The sequence below is a fragment of the Lissotriton vulgaris genome, chromosome 4_1, assembly GCF_964263255.1.
Source record: "Lissotriton vulgaris chromosome 4_1, aLisVul1.2, whole genome shotgun sequence".
Lineage (NCBI taxonomy): Eukaryota > Metazoa > Chordata > Amphibia > Caudata > Salamandridae > Lissotriton > Lissotriton vulgaris.
The window spans coordinates 586892984-586911452 of NC_141691.1; positions in this window are offsets into that span (position 1 = coordinate 586892984).

The window sequence follows — 18469 nt, forward strand, 5'->3', positions numbered from 1 at the left end:
ACTGGGGGTGCTTCCTCTGTATATGTAGAGGACACAGCTACTTTCTTGTTTCTTGACCATGTCCCTGAAGCCCTGGGTTTCAAAGGACATTCCCTAACATAATGGCCCTTCTTCCCGCAGTACATACACAACCCTAGTACTCCCCTCTGCTCTCCCTCTCTGCTTTAGATAAAGGGGCTCTTACTGCTCCTATTTCCATGGGTTCACTGCCTGTGTCTGTAGGTTGGCTTATCTTTCGAGGGTACAACTCGGGGCGATAACTCCCTCTCTCAGCCTTGGGTCTATCACTCCCTCTGTCTGTGAGTCTCCCATCCAACCGAAGGGAAAGGCTAACCATGTCAGAGCAAGTGAGAGGCTGAGGATCTATCTGTGCTATAACATCCTTTAAGCCCTTGCGTAGCCCCTGGTAGTATAAGGACATCCTTTTCTCTTCAGGCCACGCTGTCTCTGCTATCAGCCTGTTGAAAGTAGTGAGATAGGTAACCAGGTCTTGTCTCCCTTGTCTCAACTCTAATAGATCTCTGTCAGCGCTAAAGGTGGCGGCCCTCCTATCAAACACCTTCTCAAATTCTGCACGGAATGCCGTCCAATTGGATAGAACGGCATTGTCATTTCGCACCAGAGGTACCGCCCAATTGGCTGCATCACCACTTAGATAAGAAATCGCGAAAGCTACCCTGGAGTGATTAGAAGGAAACGAAGAGGGTTTACAGGAAAAATGCATCAACACTTGAGTCAGAAAAATTTGTGTCTTAGTCACATCACCAGAATATCTCTCGGGAGTAGCCAGTGGAATAGGAGGGGGTATAGTAACCTGAACAGGAGGGGCAGCCGCTGTAGCGTCAAAAGGATTTCTGGCTTACTTGTCCACCTTCTCACGCAAAGCAGCAGCTTCCGACTTGGAGGCTATCAGTTCTTGCTGAACTAGGACCAGAGCTTGGAGCACATCGTCCATGGTGGCCATGAATCCCAAAACCACCGGATAGGGTGGAACACAATTCCTGGGCTCGTAATTCTGTCAAGATTACGTTCCACAGGATCCGGTCGTTGATAATGGGGTCCACCTCCTAACGTTACCAACTCCCTGATCTTAGAACACAGGGAATTGGAACCATTAAGCGAGGGAAATCAGGAACGGTGAGGGGACTGCTGGGACAAAGGCTCTGAAATTATATAAGAACAGACAATACAGTTAAGCACAACTTAGCAACGTAATAGCTACTCTCTTCAATTCTCACTAAGAAAGGAACACCAGTTGAACACTCATACACACCTGAAACACAAAGTCTATTTATACCCAGCAGAGTATGCAAAGAAAAAAAGGAAGGCGTCTCAACTCTTTTCACCAGCAAATGTCCACTGATGACAGCAGATATCAGAAAGCACTTTCAAGGTAAAGTAAAACAAAAGATTCCTCAACACCTGGATTATTTTAAACCCATATGCAGCTTGTTGTACAAGGAAAAGTGCTAGATGTTTAATCCCAACCTCAACAAAAACAAACTGTATATGTGGAAGAAACCACGATAATTCTCTACACATGAGAACCATCTACATCCATGGAATCACAGCAGCAAGTGGTTGGCCAACACACCTTGCTCCTCTACGAACGAAGAAATGAATAATCATTATACGGTAGAGCGTGGCCAGCCGACACACGGCGCTCCGCTCTTAGGTTGGTAAGCAAGGAGAACACGGTAACATGTGGCATGTGGCAGCCACCACTATGTTCCGCATTCAATTGTACATATGATGCAGCGATGCAGAACGCGTGGCCGTGGAATAGGATGAAGCGCAGCCGCGCTGAATGCCCTCGGAGCCCTGAGAACAAGAAAAGAATCAAGACAATGGTAACATGTGGTCGGCCGACACACAACGTTCCGTTGAATTCAAGCAGTCGCTGGACGATCACTCACCACCGACACCACAAGAGTTACAAGGACGCCTCCACTCCGTGCGGCAGGAGCAGCCAAGACGAAGCCACAAGACCCGTTCCTATGGACCTCGGAACAAGACCCGGAAACAAACAGAATTACGCGCATGTGCCAATGCGCTCGCTCATGCTATGTAGCTTCCTGACACCAAGGCTCATGGGAGTTGTAGTTCATAAGGCTAGGTAGGCGCAAAGGGATCCCGAACCCTGACACATATGTCTTTTAATTTGGCCGATTTTTTTAAATGTCACCGATTCCATTATTATATGAGGTCCTATTTATAGATGGTTCTAAGTCTGCACCTATAAGTAAATTAATGTGTGCAGTATAGGTATGTATAATTTTATGTGCGCAATTACATGATTAACTGTTTAAAGCTTACAACAAACCCTGTCCCCAGCAAACTGATTATTCCCATGAACTGATGAACAAACCGATATATCTGTGAATGTTTATTCCATATGATATTCGGGTTTTGTTTTTACTTATTGTAGCACTAGTCACTTTAAATTGTGTACCGTAGCACTATGTCACTTTATCAGACTGAAGGGGATCCTTCTAATATAATTGTGGCTAATAGATAGAGATTATTTCTTACATAAGAAAAATATCTTAAGTGCTAATTATTTTAGAAACCAAAAGGTTCTATATAGAAAAATATGAAATATATTTATTACAGTTTAAAGTGTATCTTTATTGGCTACAAAATCTCTTTTTTTATGTACAATCTGCCTTATTAATATGATTTGCTGAATTATGCCAAAATGAAATGTCCGAAAACATCTTCTTTGATCTTATGTTCTTAGAAAAATCAGAAAATGTTTTCTTTTTCAAAAAACGTTTTTTCACGTTTGGGTGGGCACGTGTCAATATTTGGATTTAATTTTTCATGTTGAAGAGGCATAGGTCGAATTATAAATGTTATGGAATCAAATGCATTCTTGCAGCAAGAGAAAAATTGATATTGAAGAAATTTACAGTTTATCATTATATGTTTTATCAAAACAGAAACTGTATTTTGAAGAAAGATTTTCATTGTATTTATACAAATTATTTCTTCTAGTATCCATGGCATGTTAAACACATTTATGTGGATAGTAAAACTTTTATGTCTATGACAACATGTCACGCACTTGCACTTTAAAAATGGGTTGAGCACTATGCATTGTCATGTGATCAAGGCCGCAGGGACGGCCGAAACGCGTCGTGGCAAAGCTGTTTTGGGTAAATAAATATTTTGAATGCTGCAACAAGTTGGTTCATGCCACGTGTTTCCACTTGATGGGTGGAGTGCTGCTGCTGCGAGGTATTGCAGATATATATATATATATATATATATATATATATATATATATATATATATATATATATATATATATATATATATATATATTACCTACTGGCGGTTGCCAGTAGGTATATATAGTTAGGATTTTTTTCCTATGGGATTTTTGAAAATTTTATGTCGAATAACTTTGGCGTTTGTGGACGGAATTGGCTGAAATTTTCAGGAAAATGGCACATTTTGTTTCTGAGCAGCCCCTGAAAATTTGGGGGGGGGTTTCGTCAAGGGGGGGCCGAGAAAAAAGGGGGGTCCCAAAACGCATTTTTAACATTGAGTTTTCCATAGGGCGGTTGGCCTCACTTTTAGCTCGAACAGGTGAATGGATTTGCACGAAACTTGGCAAAATTGTAGGGACTGTTAGCCCGATGTGCCTTTGCTAGGTCTCAATATATGTGCTCCAGTGGATTTTGAGAAATTAACATTTTAAAAAACAGATATATCTGTGACAGCGTCCCGGGTAGCGCTCCGGTTCGCGTACTTTTCGCGTAACGGAACTTTGCGAAGCGAAGCTGATTGGCTCTCCGGTGTCTGTCAACATTCTAAACAGTCCGGAGCGGCCGCCATCTTGTCTCTCGGTAGGATCAAGAGACAAGAGGAGGCCAAAATGAAGGGGGAAATGACCATAAGGGGGCATAGTAGATCCTCCCTGACCCCCTAGGTTTGATGTGGAGGCTTTAAAAGGGCCCCGCGGGGCAAAAAAAAAAAAAATCTTTTTTTTGCGTGGGGTGCGCCCGGTACGCGCACCGGAAAGCGGTCCGGGGAGCGTACTATAAGGAAACAAGAATGATAGACTTTTTAAATATTGTATGCTTTTTGATTGTTCGTTTTGTTGTTTTTTTATTTTTTTTTATTTAAGTAGCAAAATGTAGGTACCAATGCAGTAACATAAAAAAGTTGCACAGTATACTATAAGTCTGACTTTACATTATAATCAATTTGGTACTAGTTTATGAATTACATATAAAAATGATTAAAGACTCGAACATTTTTGGATTATTAAATATACATTTATTCTTCTGATTCTTTTTCAAAATTTAATAGAGTGTCTAACATTTGACTGTCCGAAATGTCCTCTTGTTGAGTGAACATAACTTCCCACATTTTATCGTCCTCATAATGAAGTAACAAATCCACAGATTCTACACATTGTAGAAGTTCTTGGTCTCGTGATTCGTCCATGAATTCCAAGTCAATGCTTTCAATTATTTCCTCATTTTTTATCTCTAGGGCAATTTCAAAGGAAACGTTCTGTTCTCCTTCCATTTTTGTGCTGAAATTTGCATAAAAAATAAATATATCAGTAGAGATAGGGCAATGTTGGGTTTAAGTTCAGACAGGTACTTGTGAGTTTATAACAGAGAAGTTATCTATGGGCTCTGTATGGTTTCAGGCGTGAAGTAGTACTATTAAAAAGTGCTTGCGAAAAAACCTAAGTAAATTCATAATTATAACACAGAAACGTAAATCAATCCATAATTATAATAAACAAGCCTTTCTCAATGTCTAACTCTTACAGATGGATAGTATATAACTATCTGAAAATGTTTTCCAAATCAATTTAAATTGTATAGCATAGTTCTCCGGTCAAATTTTTAAAATAACATCTTACCTTTTAAAAACAAGTTTAAGTTGTCAGTGAAAATGTTCTTGCAATGTACTTCAGGAAGTAGTAGTCAAAATGGCTGTGTTTTTCTCTCTTTCTTTATATATATTCAGGTACATAATCAATCAAATGTCAGGTAAAAAAAGTAGAAAATGAAAGTAACATTTTAATTGGTTGTCAATTCCAATACTTCAGATGTGTTTTGTGAAGTAATTTACCTCAGGGAATTTAGAGAGGTCTACATGCTAAATGGCTAAATGGAATTCCAACCAAATTTGTGAAAATGGTAGGGATTGGTATGTAGTATGAGCTAATGTATATTTGGTGAAAGTGTCTCCAGTGGTTTTTCTGTAAATTACTTTCCCACCTTTTTTAAGCGAGCTCTTCTCAGTGCGTGTCCCAGTACGCGAACCTGCAGCGTTTCGGGAGTCCTCCATTTTGTGTTTCGGTAGAATTGAGATCCAAGATGGAGGGTAAATAATGTTCAGAATGGGTAGAAGGGGGCACGGTAGACGTATCCTGACCCCCTAGGTTTTCTGAGGGTGGCTGAGGAGTCCCATATGTGCGAGAAAAAAGAATCTTACGGGACGCGTCACGATGTTGCTTTCTAACGCGGTACTTGCGCTAATGGAACGTTTACTGGTTGGCGGACCGGGTCTCGGAACAAATTGAAGCTAACGGGAAGCTGCCTGGTTCACGGACCGGCAGCGAAACAAAAAAAAATAATTAAATAAATATTTAAATTAAAAAAATATAATACTAAAATATAAAAAATATATTTTTGAATTAGAATAAGAATACATTTTACAGCTTTTGATATTTGCTATTAAAAAACCATTGAAATTCACTGAAAAAACCATAGGTTATAGACCATATATAGTTAGGAATTAGCATTTACAAAACCTTGAAAATTCACTGAAAAAACCATAGGTTATAGACCATATATAGTTAGGAATTAGCATTTACTAAACCTTATTTTACTCACACAAAACCATTGAAATTCGCATATATAGTTAGTTGCACTAACTATATATTGCGCACCCGCAATCCACTGCTGATGATGTCACATATTACATCATTCATGACATGGTCAGTAACATCACTGATGACATCTCAAATGACATCACTGATGACACCTCAAATGACATCACTGATGACATCACTGATGACATCTCAAATGACATCACTGATGACATCACTGATAACATCTCATTTGACATTACTGATCACATCACTGATGATATCATTCATGTGATAATACGATGAACCTCTTCAGACTCTAATATAACCTTAGATACAATCAGTGTAAACAGACACTCACAGACTGTCACTCATCCATGGAGTTACTCACACACCTAGTCAGTCATGCAAAGAATCAATCACACCTCCATTTCCTCAACTATACAGTTATACACACCTTACTTATTCAAACATATACTAACACATATTTACTCTCTTATACAATCCCTGATACAAGTTCACAATGATCCATACAGCCACTCACACATTCACTGGCTCTTATGCACAGTTATTTATATATGTCAACTCTCACATGTACTGTGTTTTACATATGTACTTACTTTGACATGTAGCACTGAGATATCCATTCACTCACCAATACACTCATGCACACAGTCAACCGCCCATAATGCTGTTTCCACATGCACTTTTGAACCCATACATCTAGTGAATCAACAGCTCACACATCTATGCACAGAGTCATACACCTCCCAGCCACCCACACACACACTCAGTCTCCCATACAAATACTTGGGCAACCAATCAATAACCCATATAGTTACTCATATAGCTACTGATCAACACATGCAGCAGTTTACAGAACAACAGACATAATGATGCACAAATTAAGACAGTTTAGTCACTAACCCATGCACTCAGTGAGACACATTTAATCACTCACTCATACAGTCAGTCATGCACCTACTAAATCCTTCATCCAGACACTTATACATCCACTCATTCTTCAATATGTAAGACATATTTTAACTTTACAGAAACATACAGTCACTGGATGTTGTCATCAGTGATGTCATCAGTGATGTCATTTGAGATGTCATCAGTGATGTCATCAGTGATGTCACTGACCATGTCATGAATGATGTAATATGTGACATCATCAGCAGTGGATTGCCGGTGCGCGATATATAGTTAGTGCAACTAACTATATATGCGAATTTCAATGGTTTTGTGTGAGTAAAATAAGGTTTAGTAAATGCTAATTCCTAACTATATATGGTCTATAACCTAAGGTTTTTTCAGTGAATTTTCAAGGTTTTGTAAATGCTAATTCCTAACTATATATGGTCTATAACCTATGGTTTTTTCAGTGAATATATATATATATATATATATATATATATATATATATATATATCCGTTCCAACTCCTACTCCTCGGCAAAGATACCGATTCCTCGATGTAGGTACAGACCACACACGCTGCGCTTATTTTCAATTCAAGGGTGGTTTATTGTTCTTCTGTCCCCAGCATGACGCGTTTCGGCTGCAACAAGGCAGCCTTGATCACATGACTTAAAAGAACCAATAAGTGTGCTTAAATACTGTGAAAGTCCCCCCTGAGACTCACGTTCAACATAAACATGGAAGAAATACTTCGTAAACGGAGCTGCTGTCTAATATCACATTAACAATGTACCAAAGTACATGTGCAAAAGGCAAGTTCATTTCATATTCATATATACACAATTTAAACACTTAATAAGGCAAATTTATATATTTACACATTATTTACAAATAAATATATCAATTCATACTGATGCCTATGGAATAAAGTGCATTGCCCATCAAATTTATGATTCACTCCAATTCATGTATATATAGATTCCAATGCTATAGGAAGTCTCAAATAGAGGGAACGTGCAAAATATGCATTTGAAAAGTGCAAAATGGTGCTGATGTGCAAAATTGTGCTTATTAAAACCGAGTATTATACTCAAATGTTATTAGGGAGTGCATTGGTGGTGGCACGTTAATTGATCTCTATTAATGAAGAGTTACATGCCACCCACTAACAGAAGTAAATGTGTGTAACAGTCAAAGAAACGCTGAAAAGCCTTTTTAAGACAACACTAGTCATGTGGCACAACGGAAACATCATGGCATAGTGCCCAATGCCTGATAGAAAGCTCGCTACGGGAGGTGCGGGGCCAAACAGGGATATACATTTCAATGAATATTATGGCATAGTGCCCTTTTCACTGCTACGTGGACAGCTACAAGAGTAAGGTTCTTTAATGGGGTACCCAAAACAAGTTAGACAGAATAGCCATTAATGTCCCATTGGTGTTAGATGTAACAAACAGCTTCAACCCCTGGCTCTATCCAAACGGATACTTGATCGTAGGTGCTTAGACAGAATACCTAACAGAACTCTCTATACTACATTCACTAGAGGAAGCATTAAAGGTCCTCCCCCGTATTTAATCCGTTTGGGATTCTGGTATCAAGTAATACGATGTACTTACTCTCAAGCTGCCTTAACGCTTTCTCCCTGTTTCCCCCTCTGATGTTTTTTGGCACCGCATCAATGATAAAATATCTTAATTCGTTTAGATTTTTGTTGTGGACCAATTCGAAATGCCGGGCTACCGGATAATTACCATCCGAATTGACCACAGCCCGTAGGTGTTGCAGAATGCGGTTAAAAGCCTGCAGTTTTGTGCTGCCAACGTACCTGAGACCACAGGTACATTGGAGCACGTATACTGCAAAGTCCGTGCGGCAGGTGAAATGATCCCTGATCTTGATAGGATTAGGGTCAAAAGCAGAGCAATATTCACTGGTGTTTACACCAAACTTGCAGGCCCTGCAAGATATACATTTGAAAAAACCGCATTTGTTGGAAATTCAATGCGGTTTCATTATTACCTCCGGGCTGGATATAACCAACATGTCCCTCATGGACGGGGCTCTTCTAAACACCACCCCTGGTTCAGCTGGTATGAGGGGGGCTAGAGTAATATCTGTCTTTAACAGGGGCCAATGCTTTTTCAAGATTCCTCTCACTTTCTTGTGATTTTCATTGAATGTGGTTATCAGACTGATGTTATTTACCTGTGTCTCAACCTCCCTTTCAACTGGATTAGGAGTAACATCCACATTAATGGAGGCTAGATAATTGTCCCTGTCCAGTTGGTTGGCTCTTTCTTTCGCCTCTAATAAAAGGGCGACCTCATACCCTCGAGCACAGAATCTTTCCAACGCCTCATTCTGACATTTTTCTAAATCCGATGGGGTGCTGCAGATCCTCCTCATCCTAAGAAACTCACCATAAGGGATGCTTCTAATCAAATGGTTAGGATGGGAGCTACTTGCGTGCAGTATAGCGTTGCCCGCTGTAGCTTTCCTGTGCAAGCGAGTGTGTAACCTCCCATTCTCAATGTAAATCTCCACATCAAGAAATTGGATGAGGTGTGTACTGATCTGTGAGGTGAAACCTAAATTGAGATCATTAACATTTATCATATTGACGAATTCATTAGCTGACTCCAACGACCCTCTCCAAATCATACATATGTCGTCAATGAATCGCCAAAAATGTACCAAGCAATTGGGAAAACAATCAGCGAGTGTTTTCTTGAGGACATGCTCCTCCCACCACCCCACATGTAAACATGCGTAGGTGGGAGAGAAGCATGCCCCCATAGCCACCCCTCTCAGCTGCTGGTAAACCTCCCGATTATACAGGAAGTAATTGTTGTTCAGACATAATTCAAGCATACTCATTAACATGTTGCTGTGTTCACTGTAAGATATGCTACGTTTGTTCAAATAATATCTTACTGCATTTAAACCGTCCTTATGCGAGATGCTAGTGTATAGCGAATTAATGTCTAAAGCAATTAAGATAAAGTCATCTTCCCACTTGATACTGTTAATTTTAGAGAGGAAATGGCCAGTGTCTTTTATGAAGGATGGTAAATTTTCCACATATTCGTGCAGGAATTGATCGACATATCTTGAAATAGACTCCAGTAAACTCCCTTGGGCGGAGATGATTGGACGCCCAGGGACCGGCAATGTTTGTTTGTGAATTTTAGGAATTAAATAAAAGAAAGGAGTGATTGGGAAATCATTTTTCAAAAAGGCATGTTCTTGCTTGCTTAATAAACCAAGATGTTTCCACTGATTCAATTCCTTATAGGTCTTCTCTTTCAGGATCTTGATATCATTAAAGCTGCCCTTTTTGTAGCAGGTGGTATCACTTAAATGTTTTTCCGCTTCTGCCATATACAAGTCCCTTGGCCAGATGACAGTGTTGCCTCCCTTGTCTGACTTGTTAATAATGAGATTCGAATCACTCCTTAACTTCTTCATCAATCTTTGGTATTGTCTTTCCATGTATTTAATTCTTTTCTTTCTACGTGTAGTGCTCATTGCTAATCCTTTCAAATCTTCCACAACTATGTCACAGAAAGCATCGATGTTGTCTTTCGGCATGATAGGACAGAAAGTGGAAGGAGGCTTGAAGGATGTTACACATGGTTGATTCATTGAAATCCCAGCCCTGTAAAGATTCTCTTGCGTTGAACCTGGTTCGAACTCCACATTTTGCGCCAGTTCATTTGCCACTCTCAGAGCTTTCACATCCGAGATCTGGAACATTTTTGAAGGTTGGGCCTGGTTAGTGATGTTTGTAGCCCGAACCTGAGTGTTATTTAGTTTGAAATGTTTCCTCAATTTTAGTTTGCGGATGAATTTGAAGACATCTATGCGTGTCTGCACGTAATTAAAAGAATTTTTTGGACAATAAGATAGCCCCAAAGAGAGGAGTTGCATCTCTGCTTTAGATAAGGTGGTATCGGACAGATTGATGACAGTGTTGTCCTGTGCCGCTTGTACTTCAGTTGTGTTAGGGGTTGTGTTTAACATTTGATTCTGGGCCTTGGTTGGATTATCCAGGGTGGGGTTAGATGCTGCCATTACCATTTCTTCCCTTGCCCTCTGCCTCTCTTTGCAAAGCCTCTGCCTTTTGAGTTTTCTCCTTGCGCTGCGCTTTTTGTTTGCTTTTCTTCGTTTAGTTTCCGCTGTTGGCGAGTTAGCGGTCGCAGCGTTTTGTGTCTGTCCTCCACGAGAAAACCCAATTCCTCAGACGGTGTGTATTTGGTAGGTACTAATCCTCGATTAGTGCCTCCTGCTGCCCCTTCATCTGAATCATAACTGCTGCTTCTTGAGCTCATTTCTGGTTCTGATGTCTCCAATCTTTGCTCATTACCATCTGTTATCTCAACATTTTTTGCTGCCAGTGCTTGTCTTTTTGCGTTGTCGAATTTACGCGCAAACGTGAAAATCCTACCAGTTTCGTAGTCATTTTTATCTCGTGCAAACTTGTATTGCTTGCGCTGACTAATTGTTTCCTGGTGTTTTACCAGTCTGGCATCTATCTCCTCTCTTTGTTTCTTGATGAATTCTTTGTCTTCTTCTGCTTCCAACTCCTTATTTAATTCCTCTATTTGTTTGATAATTTCTATGCGGTCAATCTCAGCATATTTTATAAGCAAACAAACCATGTTCATTGAGGCGTCCAAATTCATCGTGGCCCACTCTTTCAACAGAAGGGGATTGGGATCTTCAAAAGATGGCGCTATGAGTATCCTCAATCCCCTTGGCACACGCCCCACATCTTTATATTTTTGCAATGAACGGTGCTCCCACCATTTGGTGGTTTCAGTTCGTAATAGCTTCTCCAAGCGTTTCATTTTGCTTCTCAAATCCGTTGTTTTTTCATTTGCCTTAGCGTTGTTATTTTTGGTTTTCAGCGTCGGCAAATTAACAAACATTTCCTCTGCCAATGCCTCCCGGTTCCTTAAAGCCTCTGCTGGTAAGGACATTTTTCTTCGAACAAAAACCAAATGCCTTTCACCGGGGAACGGAAATACGGTCCCCAGCAGTCTTTCAGTACTGTTAGCGCAACTCTCCTTTCACCCGCAAAATGGTTAGCCAGTGAATCGGCACTCACGGATTGATCGGCTTACCCGTCTGGGATCAACACGGTGCTTCGTCGATGTCCTCCGACTTCTCCAAAGCTCCACTGCGGAAACCTCCAGGCTACCCGACACTCCGCTCCGTATCTCACCAATGCGGGGGGCTGTATGCTCTTCTACTCCTTCCGGGTCAATTGTTGCTTCGCTTCCGCGTTCGGCCGCATAACACAGCAGCCCGTAGACGAAAGGAGGGTCTGTAGAGGCGGCAACGGCCGTTAACCGCCCAATAGATATCCGTTCCAACTCCTACTCCTCGGCAAAGATACCGATTCCTCGATGTAGGTACAGACCACACACACTGCGCTTATTTTCAATTCAAGGGTGGTTTATTGTTCTTCTGTCCCCAGCATGACGCGTTTCGGCTGCAACAAGGCAGCCTTGATCACATGACTTAAAAGAACCAATAAGTGTGCTTAAATACTGTGAAGGGTTCTGAGTGAGATCATACAAACATAGATTCAAGCTTCGCCCTCATATATATATATATATATATATATATATATACATATATATATATATACATACATATATATATATATATATATATATATATATATATATATATATATATATATATATATATATATATATATATATATATATAATGAGGGCGAAGCTTGAATTTATGTTTGTATGATCTCACTCAGAACCCTGAAATAAAAAACTGCCTTTATTCCCAGTTACCCAGCTTTAATTGTATTTAATTCTGAAACATATTAAATCTGGCAGTGTGCCAATCACCATCACCACCCTCTGGCAATCCTTCTCCCTCACCATTCAAACAGTAACTGGCATTCTACCACCCTCCCACACTATCATAAGTATTACTATCCCCTCGCCTAAATACTATCTTGCTACCCACACTCACCAACCTGCACTGAATGATAGGGAAAGGGGCAGAATGTACTGTGCTTAACAATATACAACGCATTCCTTTAATTTCCCAGCACTGGGGCACAATGTACTGCCTAGAGCCAACGCAGGCCCCCTTGTACCATGGTGCAAGGGTGCCTGTGTTGTAAGCAACACCCATGGAACGCCTCCCTGGTGCAGAGTAATGCAAAGTAATGATTTGGGCTGCAATGCATTACTCTACTCAGTACCATGCAAGGCTTGCGGGGCTTGATAAATCCGAGTTAGGTTTTGCGCCGTGTTAGCCCTGTCTGGCCCTTTGCGTAGTCCATCCAATTTATTATTTATTTTGTCCCCTTTTTGCCCCTCATGCCTTTATATATTTTGTGTCCACTAAATTTTTATGGTGTTGGTCTGGGGGATAGGTGCTTTTTCACCTTCATAATCTTTCACCTCAGTCCTAAATGCTTTTCCTGACAGGAATCTACTTGGAGTCACAAGATGGTGGCTATCAACTGTCGCAACTGCCATTCCCTGGAATGCCCTCATAGACTAACATTGGGGCCTTCCAGAACCTTCTGGACCCTACTGGACCCTGTGTGGACAGGCTATATAAGGGTAGGGGTCAGGAGGCCATTTTGTGTAGCTTAGAGAGTGAGAGGAGTAAGGTGGTGGTGAGGGGAGGTGGACGCACAGAGAGAAGTTAGTTACACAGAAAGTTTGACAGCCTCTTCTGATAGACGCCCCCCCTTTGCCTCTAACTAAACCCTCTGGTGGGACCTTGTTACCCGAGTTAGGCAGGTAAGAGATTTCAGTTGGCCCCCCTTGCGGAGATCCTTGGACCCCTGCTAGCCTTAAGTCACTGTACACTGAGTAAAATCCTCTCCCTTTGATTTGCCTTACCGGACTCCCAGGGAAGTGGCAGTGAAGCTCCCTGCCCGGTTGGAGACTCTGTGAGGCGGAGGCGAGGGATTTTGGCGGAGCTGTTGGGCCGGAGCAGGAGATCGGCTTCACTGGTCTCTGCACATGCTTGGTGGCGCAAAGCGGTGACCAGCGTGTGTAAGCAGGCGGCTCCAGAGGAGTGAAAGCGTCCTGTGCGCCGCGCAGGCCCATTGGAGGGCTGAAGGAACTCCTGGCTGATCGGCGGAAGAAGGCGGAACCCCGGAGCGGAGCAGGCTCGATCCTAGAGTCGCTACTCCCCCTCGCGCATGCCTGGTGCTGGTGGGCGGCTGTTGAGGAGCGGCGGCGTTTCGTGAGCTGTGCAAGACCAGAGGCGCGCTGGGCGTCCGACTAGACTGGTGAGGAGCGGAGCTGGAAAGACTAGTGGGCTGCCCAGCAGCGTGAGGGAGACGGGTCTGGTAAGGAGCGTGGAAGTTCTCCTGTGCCTTCAAGAGGAGCGGGGAAGATTACAGAAGTAAGCGTCCTGTCTGGGTGAAGTCCCAGAGAAGAACGGATATTTTCTTTCAGGCGGCAGGGTTCAGGGAAGGTGGTGTGATGGAGTCCCTGGCGCCGATCTCAAGCAAGGTGACATTTAGACTTCCTGTCTCCTGAGCAGGGGTGTAGCCCCAGAGACCAATATATCGATTTCATCTAGCATTGCTCACAAGTTGATGGGCGTGAGTGACATAGGAAGCTCGAAACCTCTGGGAAGTAGACACTGTCCCTGACCAGGCAATAGAACCAGCCTAATAGAGGGTATTAGCAGGAAATCCCCTATTGGTAGAAGGGGTGGGTGGTTCCTTGGGTTAGGGCTGACAAAGCCTGCCTGTTTCCAGTTTTTCAGGGCACTGCATGGGTACCCAAACAACAGGGTCTTCAGTGGAATTTTGATTTGTCACCTGTATTCTGATTTCTGAAATGCTGATGACCGATTGGGGGAACTGAAAAGGGATAAAGTGCTCAAAGTTCTATTTGCTCTAGCCCTGTTGAGTAATTCTGATAGAAGGCTGTAAGAGAGAGTTCAAGCCTGAAACCATATGTGATTGACAAAGGAAATGTAATTTAACTGTGAAATGTAATGTTTAACTTTAAGGGTGAAAAGAAATAACAGGAGAAATTATGGTGTGAAAAAGAAAGAGAAAAGCCAATCTATTTTTATAAAGCAATCCATATTTTTCCAACACATTGGTGTGGTGTCATTTTTGAGTGATTTTGCATTGAATTACTGCTGGGTGGCTTGCAGCCTTCACACATGTGCCTCTGTTGATATTGTCTTACCCTAGGCCAGGCTACCCTAGGTGACCTGACAACATTAGGTTCCAACAAGTTGGTGTCTAGCGGTGGGATCTTGACTGTGGTTGCGACTACTCTGCAGTAATTGAGTGTAATCCACTAACCTACACCTGGAGTTTTCTCCTAGCGGCCCTCCTAATTTTTACTTTTGTTTTTTCCAAATTTGTTCCTGGTGGTGGGGTGGAGGTAGCTTCAGGTTGCCCTTGTAGCTCTATTCTTCTTGTGTGTGTAACCTTGATTTGCCTGTTGCAAAATGGAATTTGCGCTGGAAGAACTGGACACTTACTCTGTGGCCCAACTAAAAGATTTCTGCCAACAAATGGGGGTGTTTTTTAAGCGTGGTTCCAAGAAGGGGGAACTCCAGACCAGTTTAAGGGCTTGGGTGGAAGCACACAGAGAAGGGAAGGAGGAGGATGAAGGGACATACCGGGATACGGTTGTAGAGGTAGATGGGTTATTCCACTCAGAGGTGGAAAACCTACTCCCAGGACCAGTGTCCTACTCTAGGAGGGGCAGTAGTGTCTCCGGGGGAAGCTTGACCGAAGCAGAGCTCACTGACAGGAGGGAAATGAGGCAATTAAAATGGGAGTTGGCCAAGCTAAAACAGGAGAAGGAAGAGCGGAGGATGGCTCATGAATTCAAGTTGAAAGAGTTAGAACTCCAGGCCCTGCAACGGGGACCCTCTCCTATTATGAATGGTGGCAGCAAATCCAGAGAAACAGCCAGGGAGTCCAGACCCTATCTGCCTAAAGACCTAATTGCTAGCTATAGTCAAGGGGATGATATAGCCAAATGGTTGGCTGCCTATGAGGTCTCCTTAAGAGCCCATGGGGTGCAGGAGAAGCACTGGGGGGGGGGGGTGGTTTGTACAAGTACATGCCTCCTACTGGTCGGGACACCTTGCTAGCCTTGGAACCAGAGGAGCAGACCAACTACCCCACCATGAAGCTAGCATTGATCAGGAAGTTTGGGTTAACCCCAGAGAAATATCGCCAGAAGTTCAGGGGGGGCCACAAGTTAAGCACCCAGAACTGGGTGGACTTCCTAGATTATGCAAGGAAGGCATTGGAGGGCTGAGTACAGGGCAGTGAGGTGAAGGATTATGAGGGGTTGTATGATCTATTTTTGAAAGAGCACTTACTCGAGAAATGCTTTCCCAAGCTGCGCCAACACCTGGTGGACAGCAAGCTGACCAACCCCCGGAAGCTTGCAGAGGAGGCGGACATCTGGGCAAGTACCCGGGTGACCTCAAAGGGGACTGGAGGGGATTCCCAAAAGGCCGGACAGGGCGCCCCCAGAAGAAGGAGGGGGAAGATAAAAAGCGGGAGTTCTCTAAAGGTCCCCAAAACAATTTTCAGGGAAAGGGAACAGGTTTCACCCCTAAGGCTAACCCGCCCAGAAACCCTAATCCTGGCCAAAGCCAGCAGCCAAGGGTTCTCCACTGCTTCGAGTGTGGTGGTGTTGGACATTATAAAGGAGATGTCAGATGCCCAAAGAGACCACCCCCTCCCACCGGAGGAAAACCCCCGGGAGTAGCTAGTGTAGCGCTCGGGGAGGAGTTGCCCTTAGATAAGGGGGGTGAGTGGGCGGGTGTCACCTTAGTGTCCCTGGGAGAACGGGAGATGGTTCCTAAGATCCAGGTGCCCCCAAATACTGCTAAGTATGGGCAATGGATCACCATCAATGGCCAGAGAGGGGAGGCTCTGAGAGATACAGGAGCCAGTATGACTATGGTGAGAAGTCAACTGGTGTCTCCAGAGCAGGTGGTTCCCAATGTACTCCACCCCGCCGCGATGGCTGACGGCAGAATGGGCCACTATCCCGTGGCTGAGGTTCCCTTTGAGTGGGAAGGGGTTGCAGGTTCACTTCGAGTTGCCGTAAGCCCTGCCGTGCCAGTTGATTGTCTGCTGGGGAATGATATGGAGAACAACGCTTGGAGAGAGGTGGAATACCGGACGCACTCTGCGATGCTGGGTAAACCTGACTGGGCCTGTGTGAGCACAAGGTCTGCGACTGCCCGGAGAGGGAGTTCGCCTGGGTTGGAGCCTGGAACAATGGCCCAACCCGCTGCCAAAAAGGAACAGACCCGAAGACAGGAAGAGCCTGATTCGGCTTCCACACCCCATGTGACAGATCGGCCACCTGCGGTGGTGGACCAGGAGTCCGTGGAGGGGGAAGTAGACTCTCTGGAGGACCTACCCATCCCTGCTGAGTGGCATGTGGAGGGAGGGCCTACCAGAGAGGAGTTCTGTAAGGGCCAGAAGGAGTGCCCTACCCTTGAGGGACTGAGGCTTCAGGCTGAAGACCAGGCAGCAGGGGACGTTGCGGTACACTACCATATTTACTGGGAGGATGGACTCCTCTACAGTGAACCCAAGGTACCCTTACCTGGTTCATCAAGGGCCTTGGTAGTCCCGCAACGATACCGAGCCTTTCTGCTGGAATTGGCTCATGCAATACCCTTGGCAGGACACTTAGGTCAGGACAAGACCTTTGCTCGGCTTGTCCCCCACTTTTACTGGCCTCAGATGAAAGTGGCGTCCAACACTTACTGTCAGACATGTGTATCCTGCCAGGCCAGTGAGAAAACAGGGGTGAAGCTGAAAGCTCCCCTGGAACCACTTCCAGTCGTTAGCACCCCCTTTGAAAGGGTGGGCATCGACATTGTAGGGCCCTTGGATCCACCAACAACAGCTGGTCACAGGTTCATCCTGGTTCTGGTGGATCATGCCACATGGTACCCAGAGGCAATTCCTCTGAGGACTGTCACTGCACCTGTGGTGGCTAAGGCCCTAATGGGGATCTTTACCCGAGTGGGTTTCTCCAAGGAAGTTGTGTCTGACAGGGGGACCAACTTTATGTCAGCATACATGCGGGCAATGTGGAAGGAGTGTGGATTGACCTACCGGTTCACCACCCCCTATCACCCCCAGTCGAATGGACTGGTTGAGAGGTTCAACAAAACCTTGAAGGGCATGATCAGAAGTCTGCCTGAAAGCCTGCAGAGGAAATGGGACGTCCTCCTACCCTGTTTGCTATTCTCCTACAGGGAAGTGCCACAGAAGGGAGTGGGCTTCAGCCCCTTCGGGCTTCTGTATGGGCACCCTGTGCACGGTCCTCTCAGCCTGGTGAAGGATGGATGGGAAAAGTCTCCCAGGAAACCCCCCCAGGATGTGGTGAGCTACATGCTGGCCTTCAGGAGCCAAATGGCGAAGTTGTGGAAGCAAGCTTCCGACAACTTGGAGGCCAGCCAGGCAGTGATGAAGGAGTGGTATGACCACAATGCTCACCAGGTGGAATTGGAGCCTGGCCAGAAAGTGTGGGTGATGGAGCCTGGAGAGCTTAGTGCCCTCCAGGATCGCTGGACAGGCCCCTTTGAGGTGTTGGAGAAAAAGGGTAAGGCCACATACCTGGTGGACCTTAAGACCCCACGACAGCCCCTACGGGTGCTTCATGCCAACCGACTCAAACCCCACCAT